This window comes from Dermochelys coriacea, chromosome 3 (genome assembly GCF_009764565.3).
Source record: "Dermochelys coriacea isolate rDerCor1 chromosome 3, rDerCor1.pri.v4, whole genome shotgun sequence".
Classification (NCBI taxonomy): domain Eukaryota; kingdom Metazoa; phylum Chordata; order Testudines; family Dermochelyidae; genus Dermochelys; species Dermochelys coriacea.
In genome coordinates this window covers 113,786,591-113,813,801 of record NC_050070.1, presented here as the reverse complement: position 1 = coordinate 113,813,801, position 27,211 = coordinate 113,786,591, and the positions used below count along the sequence as shown (strand labels likewise).

The window sequence follows — 27,211 nt, the reverse complement described above, 5'->3', positions numbered from 1 at the left end:
CTAAATTGCCCTATTCTGTTCATTCCCTCTGAAGCATCTGGTACGCATGGGCCACTGTCAGAAGACAGGATAACAGGCCATTGGTCTGACACAGTCTGGACATTACGTTCTTCTTTTTGTTACTTCTTTACGATCAGTGACATCATCGCAGCTCTGGGAATAAATGTTTGTAACTAATTCTGAGCATCCTCTATTGGTTGGTTGTGCCTCAGTGTCATGAATCAAGCAGTTATATGACCATCCCCACCCTCAGCAACATGCATTTGGGATTTAGAAAATTTACATTAATAAATCAAAGGGCGTTCCCCACTAGATTTGAGAGCTGAGCAACTAGACTACATGCCTTTAAATATTTATTCCACTCCACTTTCAAGCAGAAAACAAAAGGACATCATCAAATCTGCATACGATTTAAAAAAACCAAATGAACAGAAATTTGGGGGCTCAGAGATTCTACGAAGGAATGTCATAATCTGACATTTGACTGAACTATTTATCCAAATTTAGGCAGCCTTCAAATCGCATCCAGCTATTGACCCAAACAGTAAAAATTCCACATTTTTATAAATCCTTGTATCTGACACTAGCAAGATCTCCACAGCAGATTCTAATTCAGAAACTTCATCCTGAGATATACTTATGTCAATTAACACTGACCAGCAATTACACATTAGGACAATTTAACTCTTAAATACATTTGGTATCCCATAGACCGATGAATCAACCATATCTACTTTTTCCACTTTAAGTATGATGAGCAATAAACTTAGACATACCTTTAACCGTTTCAGCCACTTCAATGTTCTCCTTAAACAAAATTAAAAACAAACAAACAAACAAACCCATGATGCTGCTTACAGAAAAGAAAAAAAAAGCAGAAAAGGAGGATGTTGTTAAGCAACAAATCTAAAAATTGTAAGGCTTCTTTAATTTTCAGGAACTACCACATTGCGCCTATCAGCAAATATGCCTTTCCTGTTTTATTCTGTGAATTCTGCCACTTGGCAACTGAGTACAAGTCTCTTCACATTTTGTAAGGCACCTTTGTCCCTTTGCAAGAGAGCAGTCAGGGCATCTCCATTATTTGATTTACTGTTTAGAATTAAGTAACTTTAGTCCAAAGGTTTAAAATATATCCTTCGATTCAGCTCCATACCCAGATCGCCAGTAGTCCCACTACTGTATCTAGCCAAAGGAAGTTTTCCGACCTTATCTTGTCTACGTTCTTTAATTTGATTGGGCAGCTTGATTTCAATATTAGCTTTACACAGTTGCCAAAGTTAACTTCCACGTAAAAATGCCTGGGCTTTGTCCACACTAGTGATTCCACCATTGCTTGTGAAGAAATAGACCAGGTCAAATATATGAGAGCTCACCAGCAACTCTCCAGTCAGCAGACTCATATGGTGAGTCTCATGTACTAGGGTATGGCAGGTGGTGTAAATCAGTAGGGTTTACAAGCCCAGCATCTTGTCAATTATTGAATATTGCAAAGATTCACCATGAGGGTAGGTTGCAGGGAATTAGGTAGAAGAAACTAGTTTCTACCTAGTTTCCTCTTGCAAACCGCACTTTTGCAGAGGCACCAGGCCTCTATCAGAGGTCTTAATAAACATCCATCAAAGATCTCTCTGCTTCTTTAGCAGGAGGTCAAAAAACCAAAACAAAAACTAGAGAACAGTCTGAAGTTCAATTACTGCAAAAAATGTAAGCTCAAATAGGTGAGCAGTAAATCACCTTTATGCACCATTCTGAAGTACTGCTATATTGATTCCTCCCAGAAAACGTTTGGAACATTTTCATCTATAGGGTTGCTTTCTGATTGCAGAAAACTGAACACCCTTGCTGTTCCCCCTTCCCTGAGGCCCTGCTGCTGCCCTGCCCCTTCTCCAAGACACCAACTCCACTCACTCCATGCCCCCTCCCTCTGTTGCTCATACTCCCCCACCCTTGCTCACTTTCACTGGGCTGGGGTGCGAAAGGGGGTGAGGGCTCCAGCTGGGGGTGTGGGCTCAGTGGTGGGACCAGAGACGAGGGGTTTAGGAGGTGGCTCTGGGCTGGGGCAGGGGTGTGGAAGGCGGTATGGACTCTAGGCTAGAAGTGTGGGCTTCAGGATGGGGTCAGAAATGAGGGGGATGTGTGGGAGGGGGCTCTGGGGTGTGGGCTTTGGCTGTGTGCTCTAGGGTGAGGCCGGGGATGAGGGGTCTAGGGTGCAGGAGGGGGCTCCAGTCTGGCCAAGGGGTTTAGAGTAAAGGAGGGAGCCCTGGGCTGGGGCCCAGGACTTCAGAATGTGGGAGGGTGTGAGCAGCGCTTACTTCAGGTGGCTCCCAGAAGCAGCTGGCATATCCCTCTGGCTCCTAGATGCGGGATGGCCAGGAGGCTCTACGCTTGGCTCCCCATCCGCAGGCATTGCCCCTGCTGCTCCCACTAGTTGAGGTTCCCGACCAATGGGAACAGCAGAGCAGGTGCTCAGGGCAGAGCCTGTGCCTCAGATAGGGGCAGCACATAGAGCCCCCCTAGCCACACCTGCACCTAGGATCCAGAGGGACATGCCAGTCACTTCTGGGAGTTGTGTGGTGCCAGCTGCTGTGGCAAACTGTGGAGTGTAACTATTTGAATTAGCAGCATCAGTAACCTGCATATTCTTTCCCCCACATTATGCGTAGAATAAATGTTAGGTCAAAACATTTTCTGTGGAACATCAACAGAGCAGAATGTTCTCTCACTGTGTGATGCAGCCAAGATTGTGATATGATTTGATGTTTACTTCATAGAGTGTTACAACACTAGTTTATAAGAAAGGTAATATCACAGAAGAAAAGTACAGACTTTAAAGTCATATGAAATAGCTGAAACTATGTGCTCATATTCTGTATGGTCAATCCTGTAATATAAATAGACGATATCTGACATTAGAAGGGGAATTGTGTGACTGAATAGGATTCATAACCTGCAACAACAATAAATGAGTGCTTATAAAATTCCAACTTCACCTATCTACCACAGCGCGCCTACAGTACATCCTAAATAGTGCTCCATAATGAATCTAGAAGAATTTGCCCTGACTTTATTATGCTAACACGGTCGATATAGAACATAATTCAAGCCTACTAAAGTCAATGAGAGTTTTTGGATCAAGGCTAACAAGTGCAAATAATGCAGAGGTTACAAACACAGTAAGATACTACTCAGCATCAGTAAGGGTAGCAGAATTTGGCCATTAGGTATTAGATATTCATTCTTGTGAGCAGTATTCTGTGCTCACTACAAACCACACAAAAACTATTTTTAAGTATCTTAGACTGAACCTTCAGCCTTGCCAGAAACATTTACACTTCACTGTACATCCATGTCATCATCGGTGACAGCCTCTTTCAAAACATCTTTTTGGATTCTGATATACAAACTAAGTTTTGATAGCAAAATCCTACAACTCTAAACTCCAAATACCCTCAGTTGTGTAACACTGGATTCAGTTTTAGAATTGAGAATCATTACATGAATAGTAACAATTCCGGCTATAAAGTCTGAAACATGAATGGAATTCTCTTCCTGTTTATTATAGAGGCATATAAAAAAACTCCCAAGAATTTAAAGCAAGAGAAAGAATTCTTGTAGTTTATTTTATTATTGATAAAATAAAGAGTTCAGGAAGTAGGAAAGCCTCCAATAGCCTTGAAGTGTGCCCCAGAAGTGGGAGAAACTAAGATTTTAATAAATCTGGACAGATGTACACCAAGTAAACCTTACCAGCTTGTCAGCTCCCTACTCATGACACATAGGACTCTTGTCAGGGGGTAAACCCAACCCCTGTGTGAGAATGAGTAAGTTTCAGTCCCTAATGAGTGTTTTCTTTATACATCGAGGCTGGCATGCATGTTTAGCTCATTTGGGATTCAGGAACATTCTACTGGCGTGGGAAGAATATCAGGGAGGGTATTAAGGCTGATGTAGGGCATAGCAATCCTGACTAGCATCCAAAGCAGAGGTGGGCAAACTACGGTTCGTGGGCCATATCTGGCCCATGGGACGGTCCTGCCCAGCCCCTGAGCTCCTGGCCAGGAGGCTAGCCCCGGCCCCTCCCCTGCTGTTTCCCCTCCCTGCAGCCTCAGTGTGCTGTGCCACCAGCAATCTGGCCAGCCACTTCTGCCGGGCAGCATAGCAGCATGGCTGGCTCTGGCTTAGTAAGGAGGTGGGAGGCAGTTAGGGGACAGAGAGCCGTTGGATGGGGCAGAGGTTTGGGGGGCAGTCAGGGAATGGGGAGCCGCAGGACTGGGAATAGGGGTCAGGGCAGTCAGAGGACAGGGAGAAGAGGCAGTTGGATAGAGGGTGGTGTCCTGGGTGGGGCGGTTAGGGGACGAGCATGGAGGGTTGGGGGTTCTGAGGGGGCGGATAGGGAGTGGAGGCCAGGCTATTTGGGGAGACACAGCCTTCCCTACCTGGCCCTCCATATAGTTTTGCAATGCTGATGTGGCCCTCAGGCCAAAAAGTTTTCCCACCCCAATCCAAAGGCTCACAGTAGGTGAAGGTCAGTGGATACAGGGGCCAGAGACTTCACACTGAGAACTCTTACAAGGGTCCCAACAAGCAACAGCTGGGGTTGGAAGGAGAGATTCATCCCTTTCCTGAATGCCTTAACAGAGGCTGAGAAGCAGCAGGAGGTGGAAGATTTCTCCCAGTTTTGCTGCTCCACCTTCCCCCCCCCCCAGCTTCTTGTTAATTCTAGCTCCCTCTGCATTCCTTAAAAGGAGGATTCTAGTCCTTCTGAAGTTAGGGAGCTGACAGAAGGAGTCTTGTGCCTATCTACTTTGTACCTTCTGTACCTGAGGAGACCCAGTCCTGAGGAGCTACAAAGATTTTCTATAGCCAGTCTGCTTTTGTTGATCTGAGGAGATTGCAGCATCAGGACTCTATTCTACAAGATGGAGAGTGAAGACTTTCAGAGGAGAAGTCATGGCATGCCTCCTTAGGTCTGCAGGCCATTGGATCAGGTCTACTCTGTTAGTCTTAGGGTATGTCTATACAGCCTGCAGAAGCAAATCTTCCACCCTGAGTTGACAGCATAGTAGGACTCATGCTAGCACTCAAACTAGCTGTGTAGCTGAAGCTTGAGCTCTAAAACCTAGGGAAGGGTGTGGGCTTCATAGCCCCAGCTGAGTGTCTCCATATACAGGTGCCCTATGCCCAGGTCATAAAATGAGAGCATTGACATGAAGAAAGTGAGGGTTAGTATGGAGGCAAATCACACATCATAACTGTGACAAATGTCTCAATTATAAAACAACTGTTTTGAGATGTAAAGAAGGGAGAAGGGTGCACTGCCATCTCTGCCGTGGCAGATTTCAGTAGTTTAGGTGCTGTGCTTCAGAAGTGTAACCTTATCCCTAAATTTCCTGGATTCCTATCCATTCAAAACACAAACCCTCCAATTCTATAGGGGAGAGGAAACCCATTACCCAGTTTGCCATGGTGAATGGGGGAAAACTAGATTCTAGGTGTCCATGGAAGCAGTCCCCAAACAAGGAGATGTGCTTACATGGGTGTCTTACACACCAGCACACATTGTTTTCTGGGATTTGCCTGACAAGGTCCCACTGAAAAAGGTGAGAAAAAGAGAGTGACAAACCATGGTCTGGGGCATAGGAAGATATAAAAATTAATTTAGGTTAGCTCCAATGGCTAAGGCTAACATTACATTTAAAAAAAAAAAGTACGGAACTCTCATTTATTTTATCTAAAGAGACAAGGAAATCATCTTATTGTAACAACGTTCCAGCAGTTCTATAAACTGCATTGGCCATGTTGTCTGTTTCCCACACAACTTATTCCTTTCCCCGACATTAACAATAAACTTACCAATTATTGTAATTACTATCCCTAGGCTATACCCTTTATTGATCTTAAAAGTTAAAGCAGTTTGCAGTCAAAGAGAGGCACTTTGACAGGAAGCATAAATAGGTGCCTCTACCCTTGTATCTAATAAATCAGAGCTTTTGCCTTTTTACTTTAAACATTCCAGCAGAGATTTTAAAATATTGTTTTTTCTCAGGCTGCTATGGCAGAAACTCATTGCGATCACTTTAACATAGCAATGGAGGACCAGGGGAAAACATTTACAACACAAACTTGTTAACAGGAGATACTGGTGTGATTGACCTGTCAAAATAAGCCAGAATCATGTAAATAACCAGCATGGTATTTACTGAACTCCTTGACAGCATATGAAGAGTTATTCAGGGTTTGGTAGTTTGTAGGAAAGAGTGGCTGAGGCCAGAGTTTAGCACAGTCCTGATGTTACTCACAGTAAGGGTGGGTGGCTATAAGCAATGAACACTTGACATTCACAGAACAATCAATGTACCATATTCAGACCGTTGGTCTGTCTCCTGCTTGATGTTTCACTAGCTACATTCTTTTGTTATCTGGAAATAAGAAAGCTCCCACGGCCTTCCATAAAACGAGTTGACACTTATCAAGAGACTAAGGGGGAAAAAAATCAAAATATCATGAAAGCTTCAGCTCTTGGAATCTTATTAAGTGATTCAGTTTTCTTTAAAAAATAAAAGTTTAGTCTTCATGGTTAAAGAGGAAAACATGAACACCAACAGCTCAAACACCAGAAGGTATATACCAATAATATGTGAGGCCTGACTCATGATTTTTTGAATACTTGGGTTTGGAAAAGCTGCAATATTGGTCTCAAAGGAGATAATTTCTCTAGCACATGTACATAGTCACTCAGCATGTTGTGAAGGCCCAGAAGGGTCTACATTTTTAAGGCTCAAAGCAAGACAAAACCAGAGATGTTTTAGGAGGCCACAAGGATAAAGGATCGTCAAGCTCACTCTACACAAAACACAGCTGTAACCATCCATCATTGCTGTCAGAACAAAAAAAGCAAAAACCTTCTCTCCCCTATACCCTGTGCAATCCTACTGATTTCAGTGAGGCAGTGGGATGCGAGAGCAGAAAGTGAGCCATCAGGTGTGTAACAGCGTAACAGAATCATAGAAACATGGGGCTGAAAGGGACCTCAAGAGGTCATCTAGTCCATCCTGCCACGCTGAGATAGGATTAAGTATATCTGGACAGAACAGATCGACTAATCTGTTCTTAAACTCCAGAGATGGGGATTCTACAACCTCCCGGTTAACCTGTTCCAGTGCTTAACTATCCTTATAGTTAGACAGTTTTCCTAAACGTCTAATCTAAGTCTCTCTGCAGGCAGATTAAGCCCGTTACTTCTTGTCCTACCTTCAGTGGACATGGAGAAACAACTGAGTCCTCTTTGTAACAGCCCTTAGCATATTTGAAGATTCTTATACTCCCCACCCCCAGCCTTCTCACCTCTAGACTCAACATATCCAATTCTTTCAACTGTTTCTTATGGGTTAGGTTTTCTAAGCCTTTTATCATCTGGATGCTCTCCAACTTGTTCACATCTTCCTAGGGTGACCAGATGTCCCGATATTAGGGTCTCTCTCTTATATAGTCTCCTATTACCCCCCACCTCCTCTCCTGATTTTTCACACTTGCCATCTGGTTACCCTACATTTCCTTAAAATGTGGCACAATTCTCCAGTGCCATGCAGAGCGGAACAATTACCTCCCATGTCTTACATATAACACTCCTGGTAATACATCTGTAGGCTGGTGGACCTGATCACCAGCCTGGGACAAACTATTGGTCACGCCCAGTTCAGTTTGCAGCCCTTTCCTCAGGGGAAGGAGGGAGTATTTCTCAACACTCACAAAAGGAATATGGAATAACAAAGTGACAGTTCTTGACAGAAAATAAGGGGCCCTCTGGTACTTATAGGGTATGGTCCTTCCTCAGCCTCAGGTGTCCACAGGGCCTGCTTACCCTCTTGTAGCATTCTGCTGTAGCCACAAGAGTTGCCTTCTCCAGGAGCCTCTGGTTCCCTCACAGGGCCAGATTATTTATTTATACCCTCTAGCTGGGAATCAGACCCAGTTACTAGATGCTATCCAGCTGGTTGGCTAATTCCCAGCACCTGTCTGCTAGACTAGTCTCCAGGAAAGGGCTGGCTGTTCCCTGGTCCTCCTTGCCCTTAAATGGCCAGATTGCCCTGTAACAACATCCCAGAATGACATTTTTTTTTTGTCATAGCATCACGCTGTTGACATATTCAATTTGTGTTTCACTATAGCCCAGAGATCCTTTTCTGCTGTATGACTGCTTAGCCAATTATTCACCTTTTTTGTTTTTGTGCATTTAATTTTTTTCCTTTGTAAGTGTAATATTCTGCACTTCTTATTATTGAATTTCATCTTGTTCATTTCACACCAATTCTCTAATTTATCAAGGCCCTTTGAATTCTAATCCTGTCCTCCAAAGTGCTTGCAAGCTGTACTCTCCACTCCAAACATAACAGCAATATGAAATAAAGTTCAGTTGTCTTTTCATAAAAGATGGGTCAGGGTTTAAGGTTAATAGTACTTGAAGTAGTAAGAACTTTGGTTATTAATATCAACATGAAGTAGTGCTAATGAAGAATTTTCAAGGGCTCTGGATAGACAAAAAGAAAAGGAGTACTTGTGGCACCTTAGAAACTAACTTTCATGAGCTACAGCTCACTTCATTTCTTTTTGTGAATATAGACTAACATGGCTGCTACTCTGAAATCTGGATAGACAGTAGGGGTGTTTCCAAATTTAAGCCTTGGTCTTTTAAAGGCTTATTCACGTGAGTAAGTTTAAGCACATACGTAACGCTTTATAGGATTGGAGCCCTAGTTTCTACATTTGTGCGTCCAAGTTTTAAAAAATGCAATAAAAGCATGAAGCGCTATTCAAAGGAAGAAACTATTTTGAGGTCTGCACTACACAGAGACAGCATATACTTTAAAGCCAAACTGGGAAGTAATTTCATTTCATTTGGTAGCTATCAGATTATTTAAAGGATTGCTTTTGTTCGCTTTCTTTTTGCATCATTGACACTGTATCAACTCAATTTTTCTACCTTTTTCCTTCATTATTACCCTGTAGAATATTTTAGGCATAACAATTTAATCTTTCTACAGGACTAGAGCTTTCCTTCCTTCCTAATGCAAATCTAAATGGTGATGCATTTCTTGGGAGCTGCTTATTGTTTCTGGGACAGGCAATGATTTAATCTTTGTTATTTATGTTGTAGAAGCACCCAGAAGGTCCCAAGTCAGGATTGGGGCCCCATTGTACTAGGCACTATACAATATACAGGAAGACTAGAGATTAGATAATCTAAAAGGTTATATTTTTTCTAAACTAGAAGCTACAATTTCAATAAAACCACAGAATTTTAATAGCTCAGAAGAAGGCAGTTCCTTTCAAAATACTAAGGCAGATTTGGGGTTTTTTTTTTATTTCTATCACAACATATCTGCACTGATAATATGATTTATATGCAAATATCTAACAATTGCTTTAGAGTTTTCTTATGATAAAGCACAATTAAAGCAGCTACAATTGACTCAGACTAGCCACTTTTATTAGCATATAGCCTCATTAATAAGCTATTTCATTTTCCTAAACACAGAGAATGAAGAGAGCATACTCAGTAGGCCAATTCTGCAAACAGGTGCTCAACATTCTATTTGCAGATCTCATATCTAACTCTATTCTGTCCACTAGATGGCAGTAAAAGTTTGATAGGTATTTTTAACTAAAAGTAATAAAATGTAGCAAGTAGACTTTTTGCTTTGTAATTTAAGTGTTTTAAGATTGATTATAACCTGTTCTTCTGAATGCAATTTCGAACTTTTTTTTCCAAATCATTCATATTTAGTAGGTGATCATGTAAATAGTAAATACAGCATCTTTAATTTACTTAACTGTTTCCATATCCATATATACATAAAAAGTTTAGATAAAAAACTAACAAAATAATTGCTCTCAAAGAGAACTAAGGTCCTTAGGTCAGACAATAGAAATACATGACTTCTTAAAATTTAGCTGAGACTATTTCAAAAATATATCTTTCAACATTGTTTCTATTATTTTGACAAAGGATGAGCTTGAACATGTAACATGTTTTCTTTAAAGAAAAGGCTGCAGCCCTGGTCTCTATATATCAAAACATTTTAATTCTGAAAAATGATATTTGAGCAGAAAATATAGCAAACAGGGCTATAGGTAGCAATACAAAATAAAGTATTAGTACATTACTTAATTTTATGTTGTCTAATTGTAGGCATACAATCTATATAAGTAAGCAGAGAGCATACAGGTTATAGTCAAGTTAAACAACAGATTTTACATCAATATATATTCGGTTACACCTTAATTTTTCTCTTTATCCACAGTGAACAGAGCATAACAGGATTTATTTGAGCTTAATTGTTTTGATCCAGTGACATGGCTGCAAAATTACACTATGGATATATTCCATTTTGCTTTCAACACTGTTTGGATGACTTTTTTGCTATTCTTGATGACAAAATTGAGGCTATATAAAAATGTTGGATTACTACCATTGTGTGTCTACTAACCTCATAAGTTGAAATAGAATAATTCAGTTTAAGTAGAGAAAAGTATGACTGTTAGGATATTAAAAGCTGCTTTTAACAACTGCATAACAACAATTCTACATCCGACATCCACTGCTGAAATGGGTTGTTTTGATTTGTTTCATTTAAAAATAAATCAACCAGATTAATTAAAAAAATAAAAGCAGATCACAAAAGTTGGTAAACAACATTAGATATTCAGCAGCTCAGGAACACAATGCAAAAGCTATTTACCAAATAAATAAATATAATCCAGTCAGAGGCCAAACATACAAAGCTTTGTGTTTGAATGATGTGACCTAGCTTTAGTTCAGACACTGTGTAGACCTCAGGAAACCATCATCATTTGATGTAATCAATTTTTCTAAACCTTGTTGTTGGCAAACAATGACAATAATGGCAGAGGCTGCTCCATAATGAGCTGTGAAATCCCATATGCTGGAAAGTGATCTGTTTTAGAACATCTCAGTCAGATTATGACTTGGCCTACTTCAACAAACTCTTGATAAAGAAATAATTGGAGAAAGAACCATAAGCTTTTTGGTTTAAAAAAAAAATCCATTCTGGTTGTAAAACATGCAGGAGAGGCAGAGAGGTAATTGATCAGCACAGGGAACAATTCAGCTCCTACTCTGGCCCCATCTCCTGAGAAACATGATCCAGTCTCTACATTAGGGAGCCACCTATAGTAGGTATCTGTAGATCTGAACAAAATATTATGGACAAATACTGGCCAAATATTTATTTTACCAGTAGCAAAAAACCCTGGAGATGGGACACTAGATGGGGAGGGCTCCGAATTACCTAGGAAAAAATTAAAACTCCCAGCTTGTTTTCATGCTCAGGGTCTAACTGATCACCATATTTGGGGTCAGGATTGAATTTTACCCCCAGGTCAGACAGGCAGAAAGCCCATTTTTTTCCCCTCACCTTCCTTTGCAGCATGGGTCACTTGCAGGTATGAATGAATGTAAATGGTGCATTCTCTATAATGAAGTATTTAAACCACAATTAGAGGACTTCAATAACTCAGCCAGAGGTTAGGGATCTATTTCAGGAGTAGGTGGGTGAGGTTCTGTGTCCTGCAATATGCAGGAGATCAGACTAGATGTTCACAAGGGTCCCTTCTGACCTTAAAAAGAAAAAAAAATAAAAAATCAGATCTATAAATGCAGCATTGGTTGACCTGAAACTATTTATGAATGTGACTTGAGTATAGTTTTGGTTGAGAAAAAGCTTTTCAAAGCCAGTTTCAGGAAGGGGGGGGGGAGAGAAAAAGAGAACGTATCTAACCTTTAGGGCACTTGTGTGGGAGATGAAGGTTTGAATCTTCTTGTTGGAGCAGGGATTTCATCTCTGCTCCACCCTTCCCTAGTAAGCATCCTAGCCCCTGGACTAGGAATGATTGTGGGGTGGGTAGCTCTCACTCTCTCCAGTTAAAGTTTGTTGTATAAATACTTATTCATTGGGGCAGGGACTTGAACTCACATCTCACCCCTACAAGGTAATTGCCTTGACCACCAGGTTACAGGCTATTCTACCATCAAACCTGGCCTAGACTAGGAAATTAGGTCAGTATAACAACTGAAGTCAGGATTTTTCCACACCCTGAGCAATGAACAATGCAGTTAAACTGATCTAACCTCTGATGTACAGAGTGCTGGAGTTCTCTGTAGACCTAGCTACCACTCCTCAGGGGTGTGGATTACCTATGCCAAAGGGAGGATTTCTCCCATTTGTGTAGGTACTGAAGTACTACAGCTGCACTGTTTTTAAATGTAGACAAGCCCTACATTTCTTTTGTTGATGGTGTTCTGTTTTGTATACCTACAGAAATTATGGGCCAGAGCGTATCACAAGGAATAAGAACAGTTTAACTGCCACAGAAAGCTAAGAATTTTATTGCAATGCCCACAACGTAGGAGATTTTCAAGAGCATAAAAGGGAGTCAGAGCTTGCCTACATGGGGAAACATACAGGAATTTTTACCTTAATATACATCCCCACATAGACACTCTTATTATGGAAAAAGAGTGCCTTTGTCCAGGTTATACCACCCCATCAGTTGAGCAAAAGTTCCAGTTTAGACAGTCTGGGTCACTCTTTGATCTGGACAACAATGATTCAAATAAAAATCAGCAAGAACAAGGCAGAGTTTATAATCATAATAGGAAAAAAAAAATCAAAAGACCCTTGCACCTCAGGGCTTTCATTTCTGTTTACCTCCCTTGTCCTTCCAAGGGACTTACTAGTTTCTTGGAGGTACTCTGGTAAGCTGGTAGAGAACTGTTACTCCTTAGCAGTCCCAAACTCTTCTACCCTCTCATTTCATGAGCCTTGCTCTTTATAGTTAATCTTGGCTCCATAGTCCTCACAGCTGTGGGTGTGTCCCTCCACAATTGGCATTTCTCCCCTGAGAATTGGCAACTCTCCACTGAGTTCAGGTGTGGCTAGTTTGGCTCTCTCCACACTTGGAGTGTTCTTAAACCTTTCCTGCATGGGTTTTGGGGTGAGAGGTTGTAGATTCTATTGCATACTACCCAAGTGACAGACGGTAAAATGGAAAAAGGCAGAATTATGCTGAAAAAAGGGTGTCTGCACAGGGGAGTTATACTGGTATAAATATAGCTGTTTAATAAATTATATCTATCTTTTATATAGTGCTATTCATCGGCAGACTATACTGGTATAATTATGCTGTTAAATTTCTCCCTGTAGACAAGCCCTAAGACAACTAACTCCCATTGACTTTCAGTTGGAGCTGAGCTCCTAACTGCCCTTTGTGTCTTGAAAATCTCCTTAGTGGGTATTTATGATGCTATCACTTATTGCAGGGGAAATATGAAATCCTAAACTTTAATTTCATACTATTTAGATTGAGAGTTCCTAAAGGAAGGAGCTGAGTTTTCTGTCTCATACAGTGTTGAATGTGGTTTCAGGACTTAACAGTAAAATATATGTCTTAAATTTACATATTTTGTTATTTGGGTTATCTTTCAAAAGGCTTTATTTTGTTTAAAAACTTTTCAGTTCACCTTTAATGTTGTTTGGAGCCCATTAGAAAGTGATAAAACTGGCAAAAAACTGTCACGTTGCAGAGAATCAAGCTTCCCAAAACAGATCTGGCAAAATGCACCCCAGTCCTGACTTCTGCTATTACAGATATAACTGTAACAGTATGTGCCAAGCTATGCTGCAATCCTATTACAAGGTCTCGGCTTGCTGACCTCAAGACATCCTTACTTGTTGCTGCTGCTTTGGAAGCAAGAGACTCCATACAGTATTCAAGCCTAGGCCCCATGCATGATAATGTTCCATGTTTATCTCTAGATCACGGAGCCAGGCCAAGCTATATTTCTAGAATCTTAACTCTGGGTGACATATATTCTAAACCTTCATTTCTCCTTCAGTCCTGTAGCTGTATTGACATTAACCTTTATCATAAGGACCAGCAGATTTTGACATTTTTTCAAGTCAGCAGCTCCCATATTTCCTTTCAGTAGTGTTGTGCCTGTTCAAGAAATTGTACATTTCCAGCACAATCTGAATACGTCACTGCATGTAAAAGAGGTAAATTTTTTAATTATATCAAATCTACCGTTCTGTGGATAATTTCTCCTACTGGCATGTTCACAACTTATTAAGGGCCAATTTCAATGGATAACACTAGGTGAGGGAGGGGGAAGTTACATATAACTCACTAAATTTAAATGTAAAAATCTTAACTCCTTTCTAGGGAAACATACTAATGGTAGAGACTTAAATAGAGACTGGAGGAAGTGATATTATTCTAACAAGCAGTATAGATAGTGCTTTTCTTTCCTGGAGGAAACAACTTCAGATTTCAATAATCTAGTAGTACTGAGTCAGCAAATTGCTTATCCAAAGACCAGAGTTTGCTAGCCTTACCTCTGTCTCAAGGTGATATTTAGTACTTATTCATATCACAAAAAACTAACTGGTGAATACTCTCTCTCTCTCTCGGGAGAATAATTAGGATTTGTTGATAGTCACTGGTAGAGTTTAAGGGAGTCTTTTGGGGCACCGTTTACTGTTGCCATGTATTTATTCATAGATGAAGAGAGAACTTGTGTGACTTAATGCACTCCTGTATTCATACCTGACACCTCACTGTAATAATCTTTGTACAAAATATGCCTTGTCAGGTATAATTTGCAAACTAATAACTCACTGGTCAATAATATCATGATGAAATGTGGGTAGCAATATTTTATGTACAGTTATGAATTCTCCCTTAATGATATTGGTAGCTCATGTTCAAATCCATGTAGCCCTGATAGAACAGGTCTATCTTAAACAAAGAAATGTGTGTTTACCTCAATTTACATATAAGTAGAAACAAGGTCCTTGAGACAGCAAAAGGGAGACAAGCAAAACTGCATTTTAGCAAATAACAGCATGAAACCTCTTTCATCAGAGTTTTATGCCTCCATCCTCACAGCTGGAAGGAACTTTATCTAGGGGTAACTCTCAACAAATACTCCTTTTCTCAAGAAAATGCATTTCAAAGGCACTTCAGGACTATCAAAGAGTGCCAAAAACAGCCCAAGTTATCTCTCCCTATCCATCTCTCTCTGGAGGAGGGTTGTCAGTAGGTTACAGATTGTTGTAATAAGCTGTAAATCCAGTGTCTCAATTCAGTCCATGATTTTAACCCCCCAGCTGCTTCCTCCTCCTCTCTCCCTTTCCTCTCTATGACTGGAGGGGTGTTAACAGGCCATTTCACCTTGCATGATCCTTTGAAATGTGCTAACTACTTATGCTAAACAATCTTTTCAAAGATTTAGCAGTATTTAGCAGTGACACTTTGCGTTTGTTTCCCATACCTAAAGAAGAGCTCTGTGTAAGCTTGAAAGATTGTTTCTCTCTCACCAACAGAAGTTGGTCCAATAAGAGAGATTACCTCACCCACATGTCTCTCTAATAACCTGGGCCTAACATGGCTACTACTACACTGCATACAGAAGAGGGCTGGACAGAGCAGAACACATGTTCTGGGGGAAAATCTGGGACTGGGAGTGTGTGGGGTCACTCTGCAAATGGTAACCCAGGCTGGTGGAAGCCAGGGTGTGACTAATGTGTGGCTGACAGGCTGTAGCTATACACAGACATTCAGTGTGTTACCCGCATGCTGTTTGGCTGTTTGTGAGTGGCTCAGATGAGAGCTACAGTAGCAAAGCATTGTGAGGCATCCTAGTTATCAGGGCAGAGGTGACACAGCCCTTAACTAGTCTGGATTGTGCCCCAGAATGTCAAAGCTAGGGCCCTATCAAATTCACAGTCATTTTGGTTAATTTCACAGTCATAGGATTTTAAAAATAGTAAATTTCATGATTTCAGTTATTTAAGTCATGGTGTTGTAACTGTAGGTGTCCTAACCCAAAAGAGGGTTGTGGAGAGGCGGAGGGGGGTCACAAAGTTATTGTAGGAGGGGTGAGGTATTGCAACCCTTACGTCTGTGCTGCTGCTGGCGGTGGTGCTGCCTTCGGAGCAGGGCAGCTGGAGAGCGGCAGCTGCTGACCAGGAGCCCAGTTCGGAAGGCAGAACCACTGCCAACAGCAGCACAGAAGTAAGCATGGCCTGGTATGGTATTGCCACCCTTACTTCTGCACTGCTGCCTTCAGAGCTGAGCGCTCAATCAGCAGCCACCACTCCCTGGCCACCCAGCTCTGAAGGCAGCACAGAAGTAAGGGTGGCAATACCTTGACGCCCCCGCCCTTTGGGTTGGAACCCCGAGTTTGAGAAACGCTGGTCTCCCCCATGAAATCTGTACCGTATAGGGTAAAAGTACACAAAAGACCAGATTTCACGGTCCACGATGTGTTTTTCACAGCCATGAATTTGGTAGGGCCCTAATCATAACCTGCCAATGCTCAACGACCCCTTATCCTTAAAAGGCATATTTTAAAAATATCGGAGACAATATGAGTAGGATTAAATTGAGGGAAGTGGTAGTGCTATTTACCCAGAATGTATGTTAAAAAATAGATGTCTTTAAAGTAACCATCAAAAATTGCAGCACTATTCAAATTCTGGGCTGAATTGTGATCTCACTTACACTGGTGTAACTCCATTCATCTTGCTGGGGTTATTCCTATTCTATATAAGTGTGACTCGTCATGTGCTTTAGGGTTTTATACTGCTGCCCATCATCATTGTATCTGAATGCCTTCTATGTAAAAAGTGATAGCAATAGCGAAGTCCCTAGTGGACTTCATGGAATTTTGGGGGAAAATCTCTTGCGGGGGGGCTGTGAGGGTAGTTAGGTTTTGGGATAGAAGGAGGTGTGAATGTTATGACTATCACCTTCTTATGACGGACAGACCTTTTCTAAAAGGATTGCTTTGTGGTGTTTCCTAAAGATGTTCAACTAGAGTAAACTGCTCTGATTTCTTGTAGGCATTCTCACATTTTAGTATTGGGGGTGATTGCATCAGTTGAGAATGATATTCATAGTTGAATGTCATCAGCATATTGTCAGCAGCTGAGCCTCCCGCCTCTCTCTCTCTCCCCATGGGGCCTCAGATAGATATTGAAAATTAGGGCTAGGGTTGGTTACATAGCCTGAGTCACACATTGAATTGGACTCCACAAGCCACAAAGCAGGTCCAATCCTTTATTGGTTGGCCAACTATTACTGGAGGTTTGTAATGGGGTTTAGTGACACTGTGGTCTCCATAACAGACTTTAGAAAAAAGAGGAAACCAGACCAGATGGTATGGACAGAGGCCTGTGAAAAAGGCTTTCAGAACAAACAAGAGGCTTTGTTTAAAGAGCCTGTTTTGCTCAGCCCTGATTTCAGCAAACCATTTGTGCTGTGTACTGATGCTTCTAACATTGGATTAAGTGCAGTACTAATGCAGGATGAGGTGGGGGGAAAAAAGGGCAATCCATTGCCTTCTTGAGTAAAAAACTGACCCTCCCACCATTGAACAGAACTATGATGTCATCGAGTGGGAATACCGTGCCATTGTCTGGGCTGTTAAGCAACTTAAACCTTATTTGTGTAATAAAAAGTGTAAGGTTTTAACTGATCACGGTCCTCTAAAATTGTTACACTGAGCTAAGGGGACCAATTCTAGATTATGATGTTGGAGCCTAGTTATACAGGAATTGGGCATGCAAATAGTCCTTATCAATGGGAAAGAAAATGTAATGGCAGAAGCATTATGAAGAATGGGGGGATCCTGAGACATATTCAGGAGGTCAGTGACACCCTTTCCTACACCAATTTTGCATTGGGGGGAATGGACACGCTGTCTGGAGTGGTTCACAACTGCAAGTGCCACCTTCAGGGCAGACTGTCTAAAAATAGGGCAGACAATCATGTTCTAAAATTAGATTTCACCAAGCCAGTAAAAAATGTAAAGTCCTGTATCACTGTAACAGTCTTACCATGGTGACAGATTGTCCCCAGGAGCTCTCTAGTCTATCTTGTCACCCGAACGAGCCAGACTTAGTGATAAGTGGTTACCTACATAAAAAATTACAAAATATTCAGGTTGCTCCCAGTCCCAAGAGACCAGTCACTTGTCCCAGATCAATTTGTACCTTAGATCTCACACCACAGACAATGCTTGTAGCCAATCCTAGAGTAAATTAACTAAGGATTTATTAACTAGGTAAAAGAAACGAGAGAGTTATTTGCAGGCTAAAGCAAGCAAGTATATAGACACAATGAGTTTCAGCCTATGATTCCAAAGGTGACAGAGTTCTAGTAATCTCTCAATTCAAAATGTTTTTCAGGGCTAATCCATGCCAAGCAGCCTGGGGATCTCTTTGCTTATGTTTAGATAAGTCCAGACAGCATAAAAGAGATTTAGTTTCTCTTTGTCAGGGATTTTTATCCCTTCCACTCCAGAGTCCAAACTGATGGGATGAGTTCATGCGTAGGTCTCCCCTTCCTGGAGGGAATTAGGAATGCAATCAATAGGGCCTCTCTTCTTTGATGCTATACAATGTCTCATTTGCTGTCCATTGGCCATCTTGTATGCAGGGCAAGCCCTTTACCTTAATCAATACTTGTTTTCCTGTTTGGTGAGTTATACAATTACAGAGGTTTACAAAGTGAACACTCAATCTAACTTACAAACTCTTTTGCCCATGGTGTGAAGTGCGATCAGTACAGGTGGCATCTTACAAGCATTTTATAAAGTCTGAACACTAAACGCATTCTTATCCACTTAACCTCTAATATCCATTTTGATAATGCTAACATGCAGGTAAGCAAGAGTGATCTCCAGCTGTGCATTTGTAAGTGTTCAGTGAGGCCTGGGGCCTTGGCATGAAATGGCACCTGGTCTGCCAGCGTCACATGTGGGACTCTGCTCCTCTTGGGGTGTCTGAGTTCCTGTCAAACATGAGGGGTGAAAATCTGAACCCACTGAAGTCAGAGGGAGTTTTACCATTGACTTCAGTGGGGCCAGAATTTCACCCAAAGAACCGATTACATCTCAGAGCTGCCATTCAACTGTTTTTGTGCCCTTACATAACCAATTTCAGTCACTTGATAGTATAGCTGATCCATGAAGGCAATATATTAGAATGAGCTTAAACTGGAAGGATCATTTAATGTTCCACTGATGTTTTGCAATCATTTTTCACTTTGACTTTCTCCTTACTATTCTACCATTATATTGGCACATTTGTCTTCAATGCTTTTTAAGCACAAGTATCAATTTAATGCCAGTACAAAAGCTTTGTATATTGAAGCCTTGGAGCTGATACCAATACATTCAATTATGCATTGCTGTGAGGCTGTTCTACTCTAAAAGCACCTGACCTTCTCCAACATATCCATCAGTATAACAGAGATCACTCATTGAAGGTGCACAGTTCTATCAGACCTGCTTCCACTTCCTATAGGCAAACACAAAACTCCATTACAGGAACAACTCCATTGCAGGAGGAGAGAAATCTACAAGCTTTTGTTTCAATATACATAGTTGGAAAATTCAGCTCTATTTATACCAGGATTTTAAAAAAAACGAACAACTTTTCTTTGTTAACTTTTCTTCTGGTTGGTTGGGAAGCAGGGACAGAGATTATGCATGCAAAATTGAGGCCCCAATAGCTTTTTGCTACAGCCAAACACAGAAGAGAGTTTTCCCATACAGTTGTACCAACTCACTTTTATGTCCATACAAATCCCAATACAGCTTTACTAATGCACCTCATTTCTGGCAACCGAGACACCTTTCCACCCTTCTTTGCACAACTGCCAATTGCTTCATAGATTTGCAGTACAGAAAAAATATGGACTGAAGCTACCAACTCCCAGCTATTTTTCATGACTAAATTCTCCTTTCCCAAACTTTTTTAGCGGAGCCAGCGTGAGTATACTAAGCAGCATGTGCCTCTGCCTTCCCATCCAATGCTAGAACTTCCTTTGCTCTATCAAAAGTTGAGATAAACTATGTCTCACTCACTCTGTGAAGAGAGAGACTTTCAATAGCAAGTTTGGTAAGTTTTTCAACTTCATGCATTGTGAAGAGGAATTAGTTTACTATTAACCAAGCAAACTTAAACTTTTACCACCTATTTTGCTGGGAGAAAATTTGATGCCATACAGTAACAATCTGAGATCATTTTGTTTTTCTATGCTCTTAAGAACAGAACTGTCACACTTCTGTACACACACAGGCATTAATGCAGCCTTTGCCAACTTCTAAATTAACCTGCCTCTTTAAAAAAGGTTTCTCCACACATTCTCATTTCTCTTATGATTTATTCCTTATTCCACAATGAGCACTTGAAAGCGTTTTGCCATTGTTCATATGTTTAGTAGACTGTATAGCATCTGCAGAATGTAAATTAAAGTTACAGTCAGAATGTAAATATTTCTGGTGCATGGTCTAGGACTTAAACTGTCGGAGCGCATACAAATATATCTATATTCCAGACTGTAGTAAGCCTATCACTATAATATCTAGTTGCCATACACTCCAGCTTAATCCCATAGTCAGCTGCTGTGTTCCTCATATTCTAAAAAGCACCACAATGAATAATGAGTAAAGGAGAAAAGAAATGGTGCTTTTTTCTGCTAGTGATCGGTCACAAAGCAATTCTCCAATACAGGAGAGAGAGCAGAACTACCAGTGACAGACTAGACTAGAATGAAATGATTAAACTCTACATAGCAGTGATGGAACAGATAACCTTGATAGCTGATGTGACACTATGAGGCATATTACTGCCAAGTAAGGATCTGTAAAGTAGAGGGAACACCTTTAATACCAAGCAAAGCCACTTCCACAGGGAGTCACTGGATGGTTCATAGTAGTGAATGCTTCATTCAGTGTCAGGTGTTTGCATAGTTGTGCGTGCTTCATGGTATAGCAAAATGTGGAACAAAACACCTGGACACTAAAGGGATCAGTTTATCTAATTACTAATAATTCCTCTGTCAAGCAAAGAGAAAATAGTACACATTGAACAATGAGTTAATCTGTATTCAGGACATTTTGTCCAATAAAACCTTGTAGAATGTAACGAGGACACCTGCGAGGCAGCATCAAGATGGCAAATCTATTTAAATAAAGTCCAAGGGAACAGCGCTTTGTTATCAACACTCTGTCATGGATAGAACTGGGTTAACAACTTAAGGCAATTTATTCAATGCATTTTACCTCTTTTCCAGTGTGTGAATTATTTATGAACAGATTTCTTTTATTAATTTGTCCTTTTTTAAATACCAGTTAATCGAATGTATTAGGCAAAGAAATTTCATCAAGCATCGGTATTTTCTATTAATTATTACCATAAAGGTAGGGAGATAGGTGTGTGTATGTGTGTGTGTGTGAGAGAGAGAGAGAGAGAGAGCTAAGAGAAGTGGGGTGTGAGAGAGAGAGAGAGAGAGTAGGGAGGTGGTGTGTGTGTGATGGAGAGAGAGAGTAGGGAGGTGGTGTGTGTGTGTGAAAATTATATACTAATTATTAATTTTCTAGGTTTACTTGGGGTCTGGCTAGCAGCAAATGGAGAAATTGACAGAAGTACAAGGAAGGCTGCAGATCGTGGGGAAAGTCTGGCACAGGATAAGCAGAGTGATTTATGATAAACAGATGCCCAGGCTATGGAAGGAATAATACAAATCATGGTAAGCCCAGCCCTTTGGGACAGATCAGAGATGGGTGACTAAAGAAAGGCACTTGAGAAGACTTGAAGCCATTGTTTGAGGACAGTGAGGAGGTGACACTCATGGACCACATGAGGAATGATGTTATCAGATGTGAGACCAAGTTCTGTGGTATCAGAGAGAAGCTACGAGAGAGGAGGCTGAGATGGTGTGGGCAAGTAGGAAGGATAGATGAAGGAAATCCTGTTAGGGAGGCATCTGAGACTAGAGCTTGCAGGAGGAGAACAAGAAGAGGATAGTTGAGAAAATAGTGGACAGACTGTGTAAAGAGGTGGAGTGGATATGGAGTAAGCATTGAACTGGCAAGCCTGGAAAAGACAGATCCAGTGACCCGACCCATCTAGCTTGGAAAAGGGGAAGAAGGAGAATTATTAACAATAATTCATACACATACGGGGGCACTTCCCAGTCTAGCTTGGACCCAGCACTAGTGCCAGGAGTATACTTTCAGCCCTTATCTGTTTTGTTTTCTTATTTTGGTAAACTTATATTTGTATCATTCACCCATATCTGTCACCATCCCTCTTCTGCATTATAGCATCTCTCTTACTCCTTTCCTCCTCCTTTCTTCCCTCCACTGGCACCATTTCCCCTTCCAGGTTACTCTCAACCCTCCAGAGTTCTCATCAGCTCTTCCTATTCATCCTTCCCCTCTCCATCACAATCTCCTGCTCCTCCAGCCAGCACAAATCTAAGTGCCACATCTGTATCCTCTTCCTCCTTCATCTCTGGTGACATTTGCCCCCAAAACCTTGGCTCTCCCTCCATCTACACCTCCTTTCTCGATCATTGTGGACAACATTATCATCCTACTGGACCCTAACACCCATAACTTGGACTTCATTTTTTACTTGAACCACTCTCTAGGGCCTCACATCCAGGATATTGCTAAATCTTGTCAATTCCTTGTGCACAGCATCTCTGAGATAGGGCCACAGCTAAAACTCGCATCCAAACTCTCATCATCTAACATCTCGATTGTGCAACACCTTTCTTTCTGGCCTTGACAAATACAATCTTATCTTGCTCATATCCATTCAGAATGTTGCTGCAAAGATCATTTTCCTAGCCTGTCATTTTGATCATGTCACCTCTCTCTCTGAATCCCTCCACTGGCTCTCCCTGCTCTATTGCATTAAACATAAGCTACTTTTCTTCAATTTAAAGCCCCTTCAGAGCCTATTCCCACCCTCCCTATCATCTCTCATTCATAGAATCATAGAATATTAGGGTTGGAAGAGACCTCAGGAGGTCATCTAGTCCAACCCCATGCTCAAAACAGGGTCAACACCAATGGAATCATCCCAGCCAGGGCTTTGTCAAATTGGGCCTTAAAAACCTCTAAAGATGGAGATTCCACCACCTCCTTAAATAATCCATTCCAGTGCTTCACCACTCTCCTAGTGAAACAGTGTTTTCTAATATCCATCCTAGACCTCCCCCACTGCAACCTGAGACTATTGCTTCTTGTTCAGTCATCTGCCACCACTGAGAACAGCCCAACTATATCCTCTTTGGAACCTCCATTCAGGTAGTTGAAGGCTGCTATCAAATCCCCCCTCGCTCTTCTCTTCTGCAGACTAAACAACAGTTCCCTCAGCCTCTCCTCATAAATCATGCGCCCCAGCCCCTTAATCACTTCCGCTGCCCTCCGCTGGACTCTCTCCAATTTTTCCACATCCCTTCTGTAGTGGGGGGAGCAAAACTGGACACAATACTCCAGGTGTGGCCTCACCAGTGCCAAATAGAGTGGAATAATCACTTCCCTCGATCTGCTGGCAATGCTCCTACTAATACAGCCCAATATGCTGTTGGCCTTCTTGGCAACAAGGGCACATTGCTGACTCATATCCAGCTTCTCGTCCACTGTAATCCCCAGGTCCTTTTCTGCAGAACTGCTGCCTAGCCACTTGGTCCACAGCCTGTAGCCATGCATGGGATTCTTCCTTCCTAAGTGCAGGACTGCTGAACCTTGTTGAACCTCATTAGATTTCTTTTGGCCCAATCCTCCAATTTGTCTATGTCACTCTGGACCCTATCCCTACCCTCCAGCGTATCTAACTCTCCCCACATCTTAGTGTCATCTGAGGACTTGCTGAGGGTGCAATTCATCCCATCATCCAGATCATTAATAAAGATGTTGAACAAAACCGGCCTCAGGACCGACCCCTGGGGCACTCCGCTTGATACCAGTTGCCAGCTAGACTGAGGCAACATCTCACTACTGAGATGTGACAGTTATTCTGGTTATATATATATATATATATATATATATATATATATATATATATATATATATATATACACAGACACATGCAGATAGATAGATAGATAGATAGATATATACAGCGACAAAGTTCCTGCTCTACCTAGGTGGGTCTTGCGCTTATTGGCGGATTTGCTTGCCCTGGAGCTTCACAGCAGCCCTCAGTTTGGCCGTTTTTCTGAACCCACAGTCCAGGTCAACTCCTCCTGTGTCTGACCAGGAGTTGGGAGGATTTGGGGGGGAACCCGGGCCTGCCCTCTACTCGGGGTTCCAGCCCAGGGCCCTGTGTAATGCAGCTGTCTAGAGTGCCTCTTGGAACAGCTGTGGAACAGCTACAACTCCCTGGGCTACTTCCCCATGGCCTCCTCCCAACACCTTCTTTATCCTCACCACAGGACCTTCCTACTGGTGTCTGATAATGCTTGTACACCTCAGTCCTCCAACAGTCCGCGTTCTCACTCTCAGCTCCTAGTGCCTCTTGCTCCCAGCTTCTCACACACGCACCACAAACAGAAGTGAGCTCCTTTTTAAAACCCAGGTGCCCTGATTAGCCTTCCTTAATTGATTCTAGCAGCTTCTTGATTGGCTGCAGGTGTTCTAATCAGCCTGTCTTAATTGTCTCCAGAAGGTTCCTGTTTGTTCTGGAACCTTCCCTGTTACCTTACCCAGGGAAAAGGGACCTACTTAGCATGGGGCTAATATATCTGCCTTCTATTACTCTCCTATAGCCATTTGGCCTGACCCAGTCAGTATATATATACATATATATATATGGTATAGTTATGGTTCTCCTTTTTCCTTGTCACTTTTTTTTTAAGTTTTGCTGAGCCTATAACAACTAAATGCAACGATTTTTAAAACCTGGCACATAGTCTATCCAGAAGCACCTCTGGTGGTGGCTAACAAATGGATTTATGGAAAAGAAAATGCAAGAGTATACACACTCCTGACAGAAGCAGTCTTCCGTTTAGTTGTTCCACACATAAATAGTTTCAAATGGCAGGAACTAACAGTAATGCCATTTAATTTTTTTTTCAACTGGAAGGTTATTTATATTCTTGATTTACTATTTTTAGAAAATCATAATATTTTCTTTCTATCTGAGAAGACTTTAAAAAGATTATGCATCTTTATGTTTTTTATTATAGCTGTTAAGATAACCTATGCACTACCCATTAGAATACTATCACAAATTATGTTCCCACTCAGTAATCCATAGACTGCATGTATGTTGCAACTTTACTAAGTTGGAACAGCAATTTCATTTAATGAATCAGTTTTCAATACTTAATTTAAGAAAATGTGATAACATTTACGTATTACTACTACAGGAAATATTTCCCTCTACGAGGTATGAACCCTCATCCAATCATTATGGGGAGAACAATATCTTTTCTGCAGGCATGTTAGCAAATAATATGGCACAAATACATTATTTATATTGTGACATACAAATGTTATAGTGCTGTCCAGGCATACAGATACACCAAGTCCATGCCTCAAGAAATTTACAATTATTATTAGTTTTTAAATATAAGTTAAATGGCAAACACTACAAAAGAAACAACAGACCAAGGCAGGCAAGGAATAGAAGACAGTGGGTATGTCTATACTTGGAGCTGTGGGTGTGACTGGAGCTGTGGAAGCATGAGTGGTAGGAGGGGTTAGTCACCAGAAGAACAAACCAGTCCAAGGGCCTAGGCACATACTTGGGACACATAGCCTCTCCTGTCACTCATGCTGCTGCAGCTATGTTCTATTTTTAGTCCCCTAGCTTGATAAGAACTAGTGTGGGCATGTCTCCTCAAGCTGGGAATCATCCCCCTCCCCTGCAACTCCAACTGTAGACAAACTCAGTGCTGGACACAGATTTCTCATGGAGCACAGATCACACATTTATTTTATGCATTTCTTGCTGGTTATGACTATTTTTGAAACTTTATATATATACGTGAAGAAAATCTCTAACACTTTTTCATGGGGTTAAATCATTGCAGGAGCTGATCATAAAGTAATTACCTTCATCCAATCAGGGGACAGAAACAATATTATGTAATTTATATGCCAATGATAACTACCCAAAACAGACTGCATTTTGAAGATCAAGGGCTTCTCTACATAGGGACAGTGAATTCTGAGCCAGAATGTCTACACTGGTTTTAGATTTTTTGGTTTTTTTTCCACCAAGTGCATCCGATAAAGTGAGCTGTAGCTCATGAAAGCTTATGCTCTAATAAATTTGTTAGTCTCTAAGGTGCCACAAGTACTCCTTTTCTTTTTGCGAATACAGACTAACACGGCTGCTACTCTGAAAACTGGTTTTAGTGACATTTAACTAGCCACTTTTAATTCCTTTAGTTAATTTGGATTAATTTTCCTGAGTGTCCTGTGTAGACAAGCCCCAAGTATCAAATACTCACAAACTGTTTGCAATCTAGAGAGTAAAAAATAAAACAACAAACAAAATTACTAAATGATTTGGAATAACAAGTATATTTTCAGGGATTACAATCTGTTTGTGGACATTTGATGAGTTGATAAACAGGCTAAATTCATCAAAGTAAATTATTCACTCAGCACTAATATTACAGCTTGGTTTTGCTTCCCCCCCTCAAGACTTTTGATTCCTAGGCTTTATTGACAAAAGTGTTCTTAAGCATATAAGAAATATTTTATATATCCTAGTTTTTCCTCTGACCTCTGCACTAATGTATAATGACAAGCAGGGCAAACTCTTCAGGGAAACTTGTCTTTAAGAGACTAATTCTTCATTTACATCTAGAAGCTTTCAAAAACATCTACAGTGAAACTGATATACATTTTCTCCAATGATATAAATGCACTGTGTTTTGCAAGAATGATGATCTCATTTTAGCAAACAGTTGTGGTCTGTCAATTGTGTTCACCACTGATTATTTGGAAGGCATTACTGTCTCAGCCCACTGGCATATCAATTTTAATCTGAGAGCCTTGTGCTGGGTGACAGACATTTGCATAAAGGTGACAGTAAGTTTATCCCCTGTACCCTTGACTTACATCATAGTGTCTTAGAAAGCATTTTTTTTAAATCAGCAAGACTTGATTTGCTTAGGAATTATATTTCTTGGAAAAAATGCTTTGAACCTAAAATCACTAAAATACAATTTAGCTGAAATACATTATTTGCATACAGCTACTGCCAAAAACTGTATTAAAATGCCAGTGTTAATTAAGTTGCATCCTTGTAGCTTGACAATGTTGAATATTAAGGGGAAAAAAGTGCAACACACACACACACACACT

General features: G+C 41.0%; 1 protein-coding gene across 5 annotated transcripts in view; it reads right to left on the bottom strand.

The window, feature by feature from the left end:
* The window catches only part of SASH1 (SAM and SH3 domain containing 1), an 866,583-nt gene that overhangs the window by 246,745 nt on the left and 592,627 nt on the right, over positions 1 to 27,211 (bottom strand). Inside the window, exon 1 of one of the 5 annotated variants that reach the window (XM_038395547.2) lies at positions 12,758 to 12,823. The exons of 2 other annotated variants lie outside the window; for them this stretch is intronic. The gene's annotated coding sequence lies outside the window, so the exon portion shown is untranslated. 2 more of the 5 variants (XM_043511162.1, XM_043511163.1) reach the window with 2 other exon arrangements.